Raw genomic sequence first — 7,500 nt, 5'->3', positions numbered from 1 at the left:
TCTAAACGAACTAGAGCCAATCCGAATTGATCTTGTAAGAGATCCGCAACAGAACGAATCCGTTTATTTTTCAAATGATTCATATCGTCAAGTGTACCCATTCCAAATTTAAGTCCAATCAAATGATCTGCAGCTGCCAATATATCTCGCTGTAACAAAAATGTATTGTTCTCAGGTATATCAAGATTAAGTCTCTGGTTCAGATTTCGTCGACCAATCCTTCCTAATTCACATCTTTGTTGAAAGAATTTCTTTTGTAATTCCTTACATAAGGATTCAGAAAATACCGGATCTCCGCCTACACAAGAAAATTGTTGATAAAACTCCAAAATGGCATTTTCTTTTGATCTAATTTTTTTTTTCTCCTTATCATTCAGGAAAGACAAAAAAATTTCAGGGTAGCAAACATTCTCGAGAATTTCTCTTAGATTCGAACCCATAGCTGATGATAGAACTAGAATAGATATTTTCTGTTTCCTACTCACACGAGCCCATATCCTTGCTTTTCGATCAATCTCTAATTCTAATCTTCCTCCCCAATCAGATATTATGGTGCCGGTATAGACCGAAATTCCGTTATGGTCCAATTCTGACCGGTAATAGATACCGGGGCTTTGCAATATTTGACTGATGACAATTCTGTATAGTCCATTTACTATAGAAGTTCCCAGGGAATTCATTAGAGGAATGTTTCCAATCAAAATTGTTTGTTCTTGCATATCCCTACGGGTTTTCCAAATTAATCCTGCGGATACGTATAATTCAGAAGAATATGTGAGTGATTCATATACAGCATCTCTTTCTTTTATCAATGGTTCTACCAATTTATATGTTTCCACAAATAATTGAAATTCAATTTCTTGATCTGTATCTTCAATTTTTGGAAACTTAGAAAGTTCTTCTGTTAAGCCATGATCAATGAACCTACAAAACCCTTCAAATTGTATCTGATTAAACGCAGGTATTGTAGACATTCTCTCATTTCCACCCCCAAGCATTTTATTTATTTCCCATTTATAAAAAAAATCCCATTATTTGCTTAAAATGGATCGATCTAGCAATGATGGAATTTATATTATGTTTACTGAATCACATGAAATTTTACCTAACTTCATAGGTGTAATAGATGTAATGCATGAAATACATATGAACGTAGGAATAAAGAGACTTTGATACTCAAATTAAATTGGAATTTGCAACAACTACAAATGAATTGGTAAATTCTATTTAGAATTATGGAGTTTTGTATAAAATATCTATATCAAAACAAAAGTGAGTCAATTTCTACCATTATTATGATATTCCAATCGGATTGGGTACTATAAATAGATTCGGGATTTGATCTGAAGAAACAATATAGAATTTTTTTTATTTAACAACATGGAACTTTTTCGTAGATTTCACTGTTAAAAAAAATTCGCATAGAAGAGAGATATTTTACCTATACCTATATTTTTTTTAGTAGAATTCGTAGAATGCGATTGAAGTATGTATAAGGACTTGTATTTATTAATAAACATGTGCAGATATATATATATAGTTAGTTATATATATCGCCTCCTTTATTACAGTTCTATGGGGAACATCACATGTCGTACTCTATCAAAAATTTATATTTTCTATTTAATGATAATGAAAAAAAAATTCTAAAAACAGAATTCCGAACATTTCCTATAAACATCTTATATATATATAAGATATTAGATTTAGATAATAGTAATCGTTTATGTTCTGGGGTTTACATATACTCATAATCGCTATTAAAATTGTCATTAATAAGGATTTTTTTATGGTTATGGAAACGAATCAATACGGATGGATTAGTAATGATTAGTTATCTATCAATTTTTATTTATTTAGGTAAGGTATCCATTTTTGGATTGTTTTCTTATATCATTAGGGAAACCGAATTTGCAATTTCAATCCAAGAATCATTTATGAATTCACAGTCAATAGTTAAAGTTAACGGTTCCCATTTGTCCTGATTTTTTGCTTTTGTGAATGAAAATCCACATTTTTTTTTCAATAGAAAAAGCAAAGTTTTGCGGTTTTTCGTTTTAGATATTGTGTGTTGTAAGATACTATCTATCTAAGAGATAGAGCCAATCCAATATTTTGTATCGTTTTGGCGGCATGGCCGAGCGGTAAGGCGGGGGACTGCAAATCCCTTTTTCCCCAGTTCAAATCCGGGTGTCGCCTCAGCAACAAACAAAAGAATCAAAATACCCTCTTCTGTTTTGCTGATATAACTTTATCATTTTTTTTAGAAGAAAAGCATCTTTAGATTTGCTTGATTCTAAGCATCGTTGGGGTTCTCTAAAATGTTATAAATCCTTGCGTATAGGTTTCGTTTCCAGAATTTAGTAGAGTAATGAAAAATAATCGTTAAATCTTGAGATGATAGCCCTTCGACTACTAATGTAGTGTCTACTCATTGGGTCTTGAATTAGGGAATATAATTTCATTTTTCCTTACGGAAAGGAGGAAGATACTTGATATACGGACTCATGAAAGTATCTGAGTACTCGAGCATTCAATCAATATTATATTGAATGAATAATTGGCTTTTTTTTTTATTTTAATCTTAAAAAAAGAACTTATTTCTTTTCGATAAGCTCTAACCACGCATGTAATAGGCCATCCCATCTTCCGATTGTCTCTATGAAACAATCGGGGGGACAGTAAAGATTAGATCAAATGAGAAAGGAATAATAGTAGGGTTATGTGATAGATACTATCTTGATTCTCTATTTTGAGACTTTTTACTTAATGTAATGAAATGCAGGACAACAAAAGAAAGACTAGGTCTTATTATTCCTACATGTTACTAACATTCTTTTGATACTTCCAAGAGTTTTTCTGCCTCTTTTATTTATTTGTACTGAATTTTTTCGATTATACTAGAAATCATATAATAACTTGGGATAATTCGATTTTTTGTATTGTTTCATCAATGGTGTTGTGCCCGAATCTCTTTTTGACTATGCGCTAGTGATTCCACTATTATTAGTGAATAATAATTATTAGTGAGCAATAATGGAATAATTCTTTTATATTCATAGAGATAGGGGACATAATTCACATGGATATGGTAAGTCTCGCTTGGGCTGCTTTAATGGTAGTCTTTACATTTTCTCTTTCCCTCGTAGTATGGGGAAGAAGTGGACTCTAGAAGTACTACTAATTGAAAAATAAAACTGTATTGTTTTTGGTTTATTTTATAGATCGTTCTGCAAAACTTTTTTTCTTTTATTTTGAAAAGTAAAAAAAAAAAGAGTTCGGATTATAAGTTTTTAAGTGGATCCATACTTTCAACACGAAAGAACATAGACATAGTGGTTGTCCAATGAGATACTACGCATAATAATATACTACCTCATAATAAGATAGTACCTCGGGGTAGCCACCCACATATTACGTGCTTACCACTTCTTTTATTTATTATTATTAGTATTTTAGTTATTTTCAAAATAGGATTTTTTCTTGTTTTAGGGAACTCATTTCATATCATGCTTCAAACGTTAAATAAAAATGGGGTTTGCTAATTCTTTTCGAAATCCGAAGATAAAAAGTTCCCATGGAACCGAACTCCTGGATCATCTGTCAACTGCTCAATCAATTACTTCTTTCGAATGCTAAAAAAAAATTAGTGGCCTTTCGATTATTTGATTTCAGATTCATTCTAATCAACATGAATTATGAAGCAAAGAAATAGAATTGGGCCACTATGTATATTAGATTAATATTACATATATGTAATTGATATGATATCTATATATAAATAGAAAGATATATATTGTATATTCATCTATATTCAAATTGATCGATATTCAACCTCTATTTTTATAGAGTACAATTTTATATTTATACACTTCAATAACAATAATAGATAGTATGGTAGAAGGATTCATATATTTCTTTCTACCATACTATCGGATCTTATCGAATACTTCTCTCGTAGAATACTGATAATTCTAGTCCGCCAATTTCATTTAAGACGCGAAATTTTAATGCTTTTCATTTTTCTTATCTTCAATCATTGATAAGAACTAAAACGTCAAGGTTAATTCAAATTAATCACTTTGACTGATTGTTTTTACGTATATTATAAGTAAAAAGGCGGTCGGAACTAGAATGAACAGTGCAGTAGCAATAAATGCGAGAATATTTACTTCCATAATATCATCGTTTCATTTTTTATTCGCAATAACTCGGGATTTAATCCCATAGAGATGATAAATGTTTCGCTTGTAAATTCAAGGGGATGCGTTGCATCTCGATGATATCGAATCGTATTAAAATATCATGAATAACAATATCGGAGCTATCAAATCGATTCATCGTCGAGAATTGAATAGTATAACATAGGAAGATCTTTTATCCATACCGAATTTAAACAAAATGGGATTCCTGATGCAATCAAGAATTTCGTTACTTTTTTTTATTTATAATTTTTTGCATTCTTTCTTTTCTATAATCTACTGCCCTCTTATTCAATGCAATCATCTGATGAAGTCTCATCAGACTACCTTTACCCTTACATTGTTTATAAACAAACTCAAGCAAAGAATAGCAGCGAAATTCAAAAAAGGAAAAGGAGGTAGGTTCGAACTAAACTCCTTCCTTTTTTTGTACTTATAAAATCTTCTTAAAAAAAAGAAATAAAAACGAAACTTAAACTTTCAAAAATTCTTAATTACCTCACTAAGAGAGATAGATGGGATCCTTGTTTGTATTAATATCCTCTTTCCTTGAATTAGTAGTGGGACGTATATATCAAAAGTTAAGTGTTAAATTTTAATAAGATAGATTATTTCAAATTCAAATTAGTAATTGAATTTACTAATTGAGGTTACAAAAAATCGGAGCCAGAACGGATATATTTTGCTTTCAGACGAAAAATTAGATCAAAGTTTACTATGTAAACTTTATTTTGTATCGTCCAAATTCCCTTTATGTATGTGCTTTCCGGAAACGTATAGTACTCTATTTCATTAGAAAAATCGGGCGTAATCAACTAGACCCAGTACGCCTTCGAATCCTGAATATGATGCTACCAATAATTGTGGTAATTCACATATGGCACATATGTCTTTCTCCCATCAATTAGTACTCGTTGAAGAAATCAAAATTCCCATATTTTTTTGTTGAAAAATGTGGAAAAAAAATAAGAGAGATCCCGTTTGGAATAAAATTCAGTTATGTTATTTGTTCTCTCTTTCACAGGAAAGGAAGAGATTAATTGATGTATTTTTTTTTTATTGGATTTGGATCCATCGGGACTGACGGGACTCGAACCCGCAGCTTCCGCCTTGACAGGGCGGTGCTCTGACCAATTGAACTACAATCCCAGGGAAATAAAGTGTACAACATATGTTGTTGATTTAATTTCCTTCAAACCTTTCTATGTAGATTTTTGATTCGAATTGTCATATTCTACCAGACAGAGACGCGAGTAATAAAGTAATAGATTGATATGCGCGGAGACATGGACTTTAGTGTGAGAAGCATGGATTAATATTTATTTTTTCGTTATTGTAAAATTGATTGATTATCAATCTGTCAATGAATAAAAAAAGAGTTTTTTTTTTTATTCTTTCATATCAAGTCAAGTATTTCTGTAGAAGGACAAATAGGTTATATCATTTTATGGTGGATACGCGATATATTGGGCCGAGCTGGATTTGAACCAGCGTAGACATATTGCCAACGAATTTACAGTCCGTCCCCATTAACCGCTCGGGCATCGACCCGGGAAGAATCAATTCCAAGCTTGTTGATAATCCATGATCAACTTCCTTTCGTAGTACCCTACCCCCAGGGGAAGTCGAATCCCCGCTGCCTCCTTGAAAGAGAGATGTCCTGGACCACTAGACGATGGGGGCATACTTGCCCGACTGCCATCATACTATGATCATAGTATGAATAGTTTTTTGAAATTGTCAATATAAAATAAATATAATGGACTAATATGATGCAATTCGACGTATTTTTCTTTCTTTCATTATTCCATCGAAATTTTTTTATTTGTGATTTCTATTTATGAATCGTTCATTCTAATCACCATTCCCCATATAATTCTATATAGAAATTATTTTATTTTAAATTGCATTTTTTTTTATTTATTTCATTTAAATAATATACATAAATTTGCAAATTGGAATATATAGTTATATTACTTATATTATAGAATATCAAATGAAAATAGTGATTAGTAGTGATTAGAGGAAACCTCTAAAATAAACAAAAATAATAAATATTAGAAAAAAAAATATTCTTTTTTTATTTTATTCTTTTTTTATTTAAATAATACGAAGGCTAGTACCCTTCGGGAATTGGTCTGCCATATGCTATAAACAGGATTAAACTCCATTTCTCATACTTTCACTCATTGATTCACTCATTGTTAAGATTAGGTTAGGTATATTTCGATCTCACACTAAGCCAAGAAATTAAAAAACGATAAATTTTGAAATCTGGGGATAGGGATCAACAAGTTATTGAAAATTTTTTTCTCGCCAAATAGAATTGCTTTATCAATGATTCGGTGAATGTATCTATGTTCAATTCGTGTGTGTACATGTATGAATCAAATTCATTTCGTTAGGATGGGGCTCATCAATTTAATTAGGGATCGGTCGTATGATGAAACAATTCATTGCATTGATCAAATCCAATATCAAAAAACTATTTTACCTATACTCATTAGATAAATCCAATTTTTCGTTACTCAATGAGCGACTATGTAGATAAGATATATTTATGTACATATCTTATTATTTATAATTTATAATAATTATATACACTCAACTCATCGTGGCTAGTGTCTGACTCAGAAATTGAATCAAATAGGCCTTTTTAACTCAGTGGTAGAGTAACGCCATGGTAAGGCGTAAGTCATCGGTTCAAATCCGATAAGGGGCTTTGGCTTTTTTCATAAAACTCCAGCCGTAGTATTCATATTTGATTGAGGGGAGAATAGACGACATATTGTTTTTTTTTTTGTAATAAAAAAAGTACAAACCCTATCATTTTAATTTCATTTTTTTATAAAAAAGTTATCTTTAATTATACCAAGTTATTATTATAATGAATAATATAATAGTAATTATAGTTAGAAACTCAAAATTAGAAATTATATAGTGACACATTTTTTTATTATTTTGATTCTAGAATTTCTAATTCTAGAATTTATATATTTTCTTATTCTATAGAATATATAAATTCTATTATTTTATTCTAGATTCTATTCTAATCCTTAGAATAGATTCAAATAATCTATCATGATTCTAATGACTCATCATAAGTTGTTTCCTTGAATTCCAAAATATTCCTATTTTTCATTATTCCAATCAATTATAAAGATTCGAAATCAACAAAAAAAAAAATAAAAAGTAAGTGGACCTAACCCGTTGAATCATGACTATATCCACTATTCTGATATTCAAATTCGATAAGGATGAAATTAGAACAGTGGATCTTTTTTATTTCATTTTCATA

At 30.4% G+C, this 7,500-nt stretch overlaps 2 non-coding genes across 2 annotated transcripts; both read left to right on the top strand.

Annotated features, from left to right (window-relative positions):
- Window positions 1-2,127: 2,127 nt before the first annotated feature.
- TRNAC-GCA (transfer RNA cysteine (anticodon GCA)) lies at window positions 2,128-2,199 on the top strand. The gene has a single exon. It is a non-coding gene; the product is annotated as a tRNA-Cys (tRNA).
- Window positions 2,200-6,852: 4,653 nt separating this feature from the next.
- On the top strand, window positions 6,853-6,924 carry TRNAT-GGU (transfer RNA threonine (anticodon GGU)). The gene has a single exon. It is a non-coding gene; the product is annotated as a tRNA-Thr (tRNA).
- The last annotated feature ends 576 nt before the right edge of the window (window positions 6,925-7,500 follow it).

This window comes from Cucumis melo, unplaced genomic scaffold, assembly GCF_025177605.1.
Source record: "Cucumis melo cultivar AY unplaced genomic scaffold, USDA_Cmelo_AY_1.0 utg000040l, whole genome shotgun sequence".
Taxonomy (NCBI): domain Eukaryota; kingdom Viridiplantae; phylum Streptophyta; class Magnoliopsida; order Cucurbitales; family Cucurbitaceae; genus Cucumis; species Cucumis melo.
This window is presented reverse-complemented; position numbering and strand designations above follow the sequence as displayed.